Source organism: Haemaphysalis longicornis, unplaced genomic scaffold, assembly GCF_048455015.1.
Source record: "Haemaphysalis longicornis isolate Haplotype H1 unplaced genomic scaffold, Haemaphysalis longicornis Haplotype H1 scaffold_6, whole genome shotgun sequence".
Lineage (NCBI taxonomy): Eukaryota > Metazoa > Arthropoda > Arachnida > Ixodida > Ixodidae > Haemaphysalis > Haemaphysalis longicornis.
The window spans coordinates 117845870-117856216 of NW_027526407.1; the positions used below are offsets into that span (position 1 = coordinate 117845870).

At 45.1% G+C, this 10347-nt stretch overlaps 3 non-coding genes across 3 annotated transcripts; 2 read left to right on the forward strand and 1 right to left on the reverse strand.

Annotated features, from left to right (window-relative positions):
* Positions 1 to 8982: 8982 nt before the first annotated feature.
* On the reverse strand, positions 8983 to 9054 carry Trnar-ucu (transfer RNA arginine (anticodon UCU)). The gene has a single exon. It is a non-coding gene; the product is annotated as a tRNA-Arg (tRNA).
* A 472-nt stretch (positions 9055 to 9526) lies between these two features.
* Trnar-ucu (transfer RNA arginine (anticodon UCU)) lies at positions 9527 to 9598 on the forward strand. The gene has a single exon. It is a non-coding gene; the product is annotated as a tRNA-Arg (tRNA).
* A 405-nt stretch (positions 9599 to 10003) lies between these two features.
* Trnar-ucu (transfer RNA arginine (anticodon UCU)) lies at positions 10004 to 10075 on the forward strand. Its single transcript has one exon. It is a non-coding gene; the product is annotated as a tRNA-Arg (tRNA).
* Positions 10076 to 10347: the final 272 nt, after the last annotated feature.

Below are 10347 nucleotides of genomic sequence, written 5' to 3' on the forward strand. Positions count from 1 at the left end.
GACGCCGCACAAGGGCCCCCACACAACGGCTGAGAGAACAGGCTCGACCATAAGCTGCCTCGTATCTAAAAGTTACTTGGAATTACATTATTAGTTCCATTTTTGTTATTCGTGCGGACGTCTAAAAATGTTTAAAACCTAAGCCGTATGCATCTCTACTGTAAACATCGGACGATATTTTGGTGACATGTTCATTTATGCTTATCAGGAAAGAGACAGGGTCGTGACAGATCGAGAACGTACGGAGTAATTGAAGAGGGCTGAGACAAAATCACCCGTTTATTAAGGCACAACTGGCAGATAGACATCCGCGACATAGGGTCGCTACGTATAAAAAAAGCTGAAGTGGGAATACCGCCTGCAGATGCTCCTCTTGGGTTACTGGCGGCTGAAACGCCAAACAGATTTCGTATGGATAGTGATTGCGGTTCTGCTTTTAATGCGATCATGAAAGTTTCGCTCCACAAGCGATACTGTGTAGTCAACAGTGGGGCCAAAGACACAATGGCTGCACCACGTTTAGGCCGGCGTCCCGCTTGTATAAATAATAACATTCAAAAGACACAGCCAGAATAATCATAATTAATCCTTATGAGAGTTTCCGCTACATTCTTTGACGTAATTTTGAAATATTTTTTCCTACTACGAGAGACTTAAGTCCTAGGAACCCACTACATGGTACCCTGCAACCTGCTTCCAACTTCCATTCAGTAAATTGAGAACGATCCTTGCACACGTAACCACTTTTTTGCACATCAATCGAAACAAGTAATGTACTCTAAGAAGAATGCTTGTCTGTGAACTTAACGATCGAATACTCGTACTGTAAGAAGAATGCTTTTCTGTGAACTTAACGATGGAATACACGGAGTATGTTTGTGGCTGATCTATTTGATTCGGCCCATAATGCACAACACAAGTTCCCGTGACCACGTGTGCAAGCACAAAACAGCGCAAAAGAACATTATTCGTAGCACGCGGTTAGTCTCGCTGGAAAGGCTCGTTAATTTAGATTATTGCGTATTTTACTAGTATAGACCGCAAAAAGGACGACAAAACTACCCAAAATTACTGCTTACCAATCTAAGGACGGCAAGAACGTCGCCTTTTTGCTTTCGGGGCTCACAAATCTTTTCAATGATGCCAAAAATAGTAAATAATGAGATTAGTGTTATTCTACGAGTGTATATAGGAATGAACATTTCCGAAAATTTTCGTAAAAGAATTTCAACAACAAATTGCGGAGCAAAATGTTTGTGCATGTGCTTGCCGTCTGACGCTCTTATTTGAATAAATACGTTTGCGTTGTTGTCCTCCCAGGCGCAGAGACATGCTGACATTTGCTTGTTTTAAATACTTGGATACCACATCTGGGTGTTGCCTGAAAAATAACATGATTTTATTCGCCTGGACGCTGCGGTCTTCCCGCCAATTTAAACCTAATTTAGGTGCATTACATTATAGCAACCACATGACGTTAAAGCAGAGAATAAAATGAAAAACATAGACTGCACAAAAAAAAACTGGCGCGCTCTATCGGTTGTTTCTTCTGTGTTTCGCGTCGTTTCACGTTACTATATTTGACTATCCAGTATAAAATAAAAAAGCTCCTAGGATAAGGTCACACACAAACTGAAAATGATACGAAGACAGGAATACATATTTCACGTGTCATTAGGGGTACAAATGCTCCGCGGCTTTTCTCTGGCGACTGTTCCTCGAAATTAGCAATAGCGTAAATATTATCAGGCAACAAAAAGAAAGACGGTAATATTGGTGAATATGAGCAAAACAATCCCAGCTAAAACAACACAAGTTTAACCCCGTGTAGTCAGAGTGGCACTGGCTACTACACTTTACCGTCCGTAATAGTGTTATATATACAAACCCAAGAAAAACACCGCGAACTTTGTCACCCACATAGCCCAATTGTAAGGCGCGTGTTTTGCACCCGTGCTTTCATTCGCTTTCCTTCTTTAACAAAATAAAAATATAACATCCCTAAACATAGTACAAAAAACCTAGTCCGTCCCTTATGCGCCCATTTGCGGCTTCGCTAGTCGCCGTTTCGATGAAAGCTGCCCCTGAAATCAAGTCCACGCCGATATGTATATATCTATCAATATATATATATATATATATATATATATATATATATATATATATATATATAGATGAACTTGATTTTTCAGGGGCAGCTTTCATCGAAACGCGGTTGATGCAACATACTTTGCCATGGGCGGCTCTGTAAAACCAATGACGAACCAGAATTGTTAGTTCTGATCTGCCGAACAAGAACTCTCTGTAAATGGAAGAATGTGCAAATACTTAATCAAGAGCCACAACATAAGGATGGTGCCGGCTACCACTTACGGTAACAAAAAAAAACCTACCGCCAAAAAACTTAGGCTCATGTAGAAGTAATGTGCCCGACGCTGTTAGAATTGTTTCTGTTCGAATTGAAAGCAAGTTGGGGCTATGGTGGATATTGTAACGGATATGGTGGTCATTTCTGTACCACAAAGGAAGAGTATGGAAGTCCCCCAGGTGCTCTTGCTACATTTTGTTAGCGATTCGGTACCCTACCGAGTTTGTCGAGTACCAACAAAATGCATTAAAAGCTTCAGTATTAGCGTCCAGAGCAAAATACCATGTTCACGTAGCAAGTGAAGAAGCTAATAACGACGCTCCTAGCGCGATTCAGAGTAATCTTCACTAGCTTTCTTGCGCATGTGAGGAACCTGATGTCTGTGTTTGATGCGGGGAGCGAAAGCTTCGGAAAACAATGCAGATGGCGACAATGCATTTGTGAAGAAGCATTTATCGAGAATGCGGGATGGTGGAGTCCACACAAACAAGGAATTGGAAGTATTCTCAACAAATTTTATGTGCTTAGTCATAGGTAAAGCGAACTGAACTTAGAGTTTGTCCGAGCTTTCGTGATCACGTATGCACCAAGAGATCTTGTGAGAAATAGTGCAGTGATTGGGTTCTGTAAGCCCGTTGTTTTAGGACAGCTAACTCGACATAATCATCTTGACTCGTTGCAAGCTTTAAAAATGCGGCCCAAGGCCATGGCCGAAAGTCATTTGAAGTTTTTTCATAGCATTACAAATTTCGCAATCATAGTGATAAACCTTCTCGGGTACTCGAGTTTGCGAACGTGGTCATAATGTGGAATCCTAGATACTACGAAAAGCACTTTTGAGTATGTTGCAGAATGGCTTAGAATGGCAGGATTTCAAAGGGTGCCTGCTAATAATGAATTCGCGGGTTGTCTTTAGCATTATGGCCACCCTTCTAGCGACAGAGTACGTAACATGGGGAGAGGGAATAGTGCATAGGAACACGGTAAGGAAAAACGATATGCTCTCGGTCATATCGTATTGCACGTTAGGTATGTAGGCTGGATCGGGGTCGGAACAGGAGTCTTCGAATATGTTAGTGTTTCGCCTTCTTTTTATGGTCGAAAAGCTCGGGATTGTGGTAAGAGGCACTAAATGTCTTGCTGGTCGCGTAAAGCTTCGTTGTAAGGATTTGAGTGCTGGCTCCTAAATGCGTACTTCAGAATAGTAATCGCTCGTTATAACGAAATCGCTTTACCCGAAATATCACTTTATTCGAAATGTACTGTGGTCCCAACCCAAACGCATGCATTTTAGGCCGCATTACTCGAATGCATGAAGAATTTCACCCGCTTAGAGCGAAATGGTGAGCGGAGGCATAGCCGAGCTGTGGCGACCCAGCGGCGAGTCATGCTCCCAACATGGCGTGTCAACGCAAGGTGGTCTTTCCCCGGCGATTTTTTCGAGCCGGTCATGTTTGATTCGGGCCACCCGACTCCAGACAAACGGCCAAAATGCGTGGCACGGTCATTGAATGTTGTTATTAAACATTGGTAAATAGCGTGACGTGACGCTGCGCGAACGCCGACACCCGTAAAATTAGCAGTGTCGTCCACAACAAGTAGCCGAAACACTCTTGTTTTGCAAACTTCACAGCTGCAGACCTCGGAAAAAATTTCCCAGAGATCATAAAAAGCCCACAGTGCAAAACCAGTGAGTTCTTATGACTGCACTGTGCACCGAAAATGAGTAGTTAATCATTTTTTGAGGGCAACAAACGCAACCTCAGACTCGAGGCACGGCGTTTGCGGCGCTTTCCAGCGTAAAACTCGCGTAGTCTTTTATGATGCCAGCACGCCCCCCTGTCAGTTGGGCACATCTACTGCCATTGTTATGGGTGGCAATCACAGCCTCATGCAATGCTTGGTCAAATTGGAGCAGGGTTTCCCACCCAGCAAAAACTTGAAACAGCCAAAGCTAGCTGCTATTTTGCACCTGAATAAAGTTTTGCTGAACTAAATACATTGTTCTTTGATTCCGTCAGTTGTGTTGCAATAAAAGGTCAACTTCTTTAGCTTTTTTTGTGTGTGCTCGCCTATATCGAAATACCGTTTTAAACAAAACTGTTTGCCGTCCCGTTGACTTCGTTATAACGAGGGATTACTGTACAGTGAACTGTAGTCTTGAACTCAAATATGGTCGTGCTCAGGCTGGGGTCTAGCCAACAAAAAATGCCTATTTTACCATGTGTTGGAAGGTGAATAGACGAGTCTTCAAGCTGAGTTCTTTTCGGAATCCTGTGGCTGCAGTCGCATCGATGTTGTTCAATCAGTATTCTGCCACGTTCAGATACCCCTCTTGGGGTTCAGGGCGTAGATTATCCGAAGCTCTTTAGCTGGCTTTAGTCTCCCAGCGAGGGTGTCCGGTCGTTTTCCAGTATCGCGCTAACCTTAAGATATTCAGTTGAGGCTTCATAGACGAGGAATTGGGATGTAAGTGTTCAAAGTGTAAGAGTCTCCCAACCCGCAGTTCCTGGAGTCGCTCATAGTGACTTTTTAATCCCTATTGGGTGAAATTATACAGTGGGGTAGATAGAGTCACGCCGAGGGTGTGCGTACTTTTCTGAACTTTAGAGCAATGTTTGTTTGCTATCTGATGCCAACCACCCCCGCCAACCACCCAACCGTTCCGGCCATGGATGCGGTGCTGGGTCGTTTCGGGCAACGTGACTCGTCTCGAGCCCGGCGAAGAGAAATGGTGCGCTCGCCATGAATGAAAGCCGTGTTCCTCCCGGAGAACGCCGCATTCACAGACCTCCTTCTATGAGCGTTGCGCGTAACCTAACAGCTTTGAGATGTCGGATATACAGCTAACGCAAAGGTTAACCAAGCGAACCCAAGACTCAACCAGACTAAGCGAAGCCTTTGGTTTGCATATCGAAGGTTAGCGGAGCTAAGCCGCAGCCATTGTTTAAACCAAAGCTCAGTGACTTTGGGGAGTGTAAATTTACCTCATTTATCTCCATACCACCCCCCCCCCCCACATAAGCTGCGCCTTTACCATCTGATAAGAGGCAAGCCCGCATTCGACGTCGCGGCTGGCGGTGCCGTTAACTTTCCACTGTCACGCTGGCGAATTGCCCCTGACAAGACGACGGCGATGGTGGATGCGGCATCATGATTATCCTGTCACAAGGTATCGCGGGAACAGAGATGACTGCTGGTGTCTGGCTTCGCAGTTAGAGGCTCTCAGGACAAGTGGGTCTACGCAAGAGCTGCAGCAAATGAAAGTACGTTTCTTCGGAGCGCAGAGTACGAAGCGACGTTACATCGGGCTACCATCCTCTCTACAGCGCCCGTGTTTCTCTCTTTCTCGTCTTCCGTTCAGTTTATTACCGCCACGTCTTTACACTCTAGTGCAGTAGGCAAAGACCAATCCAGCCGGTCGCTCTAGCCTGTAGGATTTGGAGCTCGCAAATATTAGGCCCGATGGGGTGCGTAGGAATAGTGACGGTAATGCTCTCTGCTAATGCCCATGGATCCCCTTAACAGGGTCAGTAAGCTGATCGGCCCTAACTTTTAAATTCCTAATACCACGTTTCTTATGGATAATGATGATGTTCGCATTATTCCTTGATTCCAGTACCCTGGCGATCATTAGGCATTGTGTATACAGTTTTCCCCATATTTCTAGTACAATGTGTCCGCCAACGTTCAAGAGGTCTGCTGCTATGCAATCCTCACCAGGTGTTTTGCCTGCCTGCATTTCTTTGAAACGCATCTTTATTTGTTCTGTGTTTATTGGTGGTATTTCTACCTGCTCTCAGCTACTTCTTCCTTGGGTAATATCCTGGATGTCTCGGCTACTGAACAGGTCTCTATAGAAGACCTCGGCTATATAACTACATTATCACCTGCTCTCAGCTACTTCCTCCTTGGGTAATATCCTGGATGTCTCGGCTACTGAACAGGTCTCTATAGAAGACCTCGGCGATATAACTACATTATCACATTTGTTGGCATTGCTTTGCCTGTCTTTAGGTGCATGCATCTAATTTTTCCCTATGCCTACACGCCTACACTACTTTCAGGCTGTCCCCGGTTTTTACAGCGCCCTCAATCTTCATTAGTGTACACTTCGGAATGTCAGCTTTCTTACCCTTATTGAATAACTTTCAAAGCTCCGCTTTTTCTTTCTGTCTGCGGGGGTGGAGTCTGTCGTGCCGTGCGGTTTTACAATGAAATCTTTCGCCTCCTGGCGAAGTTTGCTAGTATGCTGCCAATCGAGCATAAAGACTTCCATTGCCTGCTCTGTGATGATTCGTATAAGATATTTGCTCTCTTCCTGAGTCTTAAACACTGCTTCCGCGGTTAGACCAGAATGTCGGTTCTGTAGCGGGATAACAAATTGTGCAACTTGCCGTCTTACTGTGAGGTAATTGATCTGCATCTTTCATGCTAGCTTGTTACTGTTCCTCCTCAAATGTAGCCTAATTAGAGATCTTACCATCCTGTGGTCACTACGCCTCACACTACCAAGCATATCGACAACTTCCACGACGCCAAGGTCATCGAATAAAATGAAACCTTTTTTATTTTTATCCTCCCTATTACGGTGCCTCAACGTTACTTCTGGTTCTCCCCCTTGTGGAAGAAGGCATGCACTATGTGCACGTTATTGCGTTTTGCTAACTGTACCAATAAGTGCCCTATCTTTTTCCTGCAGCCTAGACCCTAGTTCCCAACTCCTTTGTCTCCACTGTGCTTCTTGCCTACTTTACTATTGAAATATTCCTTAACTTCGGCATAATGTGTCTTTACTTCAGCCATTGCGGAGTCCACCTCTTCATAGAAGCGTTCAACTTGCTGGTCGTCAAGGCTGGATGTAGGCGTGTAGCCTTTACTACCTTGACTTTGGGCCGCTTAGGAAGCCTAATTGCAAGAACAAATACCCTTCTCTATTTGCTATAGCATTCTTCTAATGTTACAAGCTATGCTTTTGATAACTAGAAATCCCAATCCCAGATCTCTTCTGCCTGTAGGCCAACGTGTCCTAACTAAGTCCTTTAAATCCCATTTTTATCACTTACTGCGTTTGGCAACACCTCTACTCGACTCGCTAGGTAAAGTTGTCGTGGTATACATTGCCGCCATCAGATTCCAATATACCAACGAAAAAGTGGTATATATTTGCGTGGTCCTGATCTAAATTGTGGCGTTGATTATGGAACGATTGAAGTAATTGTCAAGTCGTTCATGTGGGGCAAAATCCCCGTTTGGACGTTCGCCATGATACACGCCCGACGCGACACGGCAAAATCACCACTTGGCGCGCGAGCCGAACAAGTGGTGCGCTGGACAGAGCTTGCTTGGCCACCACTTTCATGGGTATTTATGTTCAGGTATTTTTTGTTTCCTGCACTTAAGGGTGGTAGCCAGAGCCACTCGGACTTGGTGTGAAGGGGACTTCCTTCTAAACCCCCTGGCCGCGACTCCAGTGTGTACATGTAGAGAGTGGTCGACCAGCGTTGAACCCTGTTCAGCTACCTTTGGCACCAAGACTGCGAAAGAGAGGCCCTCGCTAAGCATATAGCGAATCAGAAATGGGAAATGAAGGGCTCGGTGAAATAGGACAGAAATAAAGGATTGGCAGTCAAGAAAACCTCAGAAAGCAAATGGGAGTTTGTGGTGGGTCTTAGAAACAGGTGAAGAATTTTTTGAGTAAGAAAGAAAGTGGTGAAAAAATGCCCACCGAGTGGGATCCCAACCCACGACCTCAGAATAACGGTCTGGTGCGACAACCAGTACGCTACTTGTGGGGCTGTTTCCCCACCACCTTGTCGAGTATTTATGTTAGGGTATTTCTTGTTTCCTGCACTTGGGGTGGTAACCAGAGCCACTCAGACTACTCGGGGAGAAAGGAACCTTTTCTCTTTTCCTCCGTGCCGTGACTCGAGTTTCTACGGCATGTCGAGCGTGGTCGACCAGTGTTGAACCCTCTTAGGCTACCTTGGGCACCAAGACTGCCAGAACAGAGGCCCTCGCTATACATGTAGCGAATCAGAAATGGAAAATAAGGGACTCGGTGAATTAATACAGAATAAGGGTTGACAGTCAAGAAAACCCCGACAACCAAAAGGGGCTATGCGGTAGGTCATAGAAACAGATGAAGAATTTTTTGAGTCAGTAAGAAAGTGGAGAAAAATGCCCGCCCCGTGGGATCCGAACCCACGACCTCAAGAATACCGGTCTGGTGTGATAACCACTTTGCTACCGGAGGCGCTGTCCCCACCACTTCATGGGTATTTATGTTCAGGTATTTTTTTGTTTCCTGCACTTTGGGCTGGTAGCCAGCGCCACCCGGAATAGTCGGGGTGAAGGGGACCTTCTTTGCAACCGCCGGGCCGTGACTCGAGTGTCTACGACATGTCTAGAGTGGTCGACCAGCGTTTAACCCTCTTAAGCTATATATATATATATATATATATATATATATATATATATATATACAGAAAGAAATGCCGGCAGTCTACAACACCAAAGAATGCATAGGGGAATAGTTGGACTATTTGTTACCGTTACACTATTATTATTATTATTTTTATTAATTACATGATAAAGAAAGAGAGAAAAACACGCGCCCAGAGTGGGGACCGAACCCACGCCTTTCGATTAGATCTCGAATGCCTTACCAACTCGGCTATCTGGGCGACTGTGTTCTCCTTCGCTTTCTGGGTTATTTATATTTACTACAACTGTATCTGACGCTTGAGGGTGGTAGCCAGCGCCACTCAGACTACACGGGGAGAAGGGGTGTTGTAGACTGGTGTTGTAGGGGTGTTGTAGGGGTGTTGTAGGGGTGTTGTAGACTGGTTTGGTGTTGTAGACTGCCGGCATTTCTTTCTGTATTTTCTAACGAGCCCCTCATTTCTAAACCCTATTATCGTGCGAAAGGTTAGCGAGGGCTTCGGTTCTGGCAGCCTTGATGCCAAGGTAGCATAAGAGGGTTTCCCGCCAGTTGCCCGCTTATGACAGGCTGTAGACGTTCGCGTCACGCCCCGGGGGTTGAAAAGAAGGTCCCCTTCTCCCCGTGTAGTCTGAGTGGCGCTGGCTACCACCCTCAAGCGTCAGATACAGTTGTAGTAAATATAAATAACCCAGAAAGCGAAGGAGAACACAGTCGCCCAGATAGCCGAGTTGGTAAGGCATTCGAGATCTAATCGAAAGGCGTGGGTTCGGTCCCCACTCTGGGCGCGTGTTTTTCTTTCTTTCTTTATCATGTAATTAATAAAAATAATAATAAGAATAATGTAACGGTAACAAATAGTCCAACTATTCCCCTATGCATTCTTTGGTGTTGTAGACTGCCGGCATTTCTTTCTGTATTTTCTAACGAGCCCCTCATTTCTAAACCCTATTATCGTGCGAAAGGTTAGCGAGGGCTTCGGTTCTGGCAGCCTTGATGCCAAGGTAGCATAAGAGGGTTTCCCGCCAGTTGCCCGCTTATGACAGGCTGTAGACGTTCGCGTCACGCCCCGGGGGTTGAAAAGAAGGTCCCCTTCTCCCCGTGTAGTCTGAGTGGCGCTGGCTACCACCCTCAAGCGTCAGATACAGTTGTAGTAAATATAAATAACCCAGAAAGCGAAGGAGAACACAGTCGCCCAGATAGCCGAGTTGGTAAGGCATTCGAGATCTAATCGAAAGGCGTGGGTTCGGTCCCCACTCTGGGCGCGTGTTTTTCTTTCTTTCTTTATCATGTAATTAATAATAATAATAATAATAATAATGTAACGGTAACAAATAGTCCAACTATTCCCCTATGCATTCTTTGGTGTTGTAGACTGCCGGCATTTCTTTCTGTATTTTCTAACGAGCCCCTCATTTCTAAACCCTATATGTATATATATATATACACAGAAAGAAATGCCGGCAGTCTACAACGCCAAAGAAGGCGAAGGGGAACGGTTAGACTTTTTTTACGGTTAGTGACGCTACATTATTTT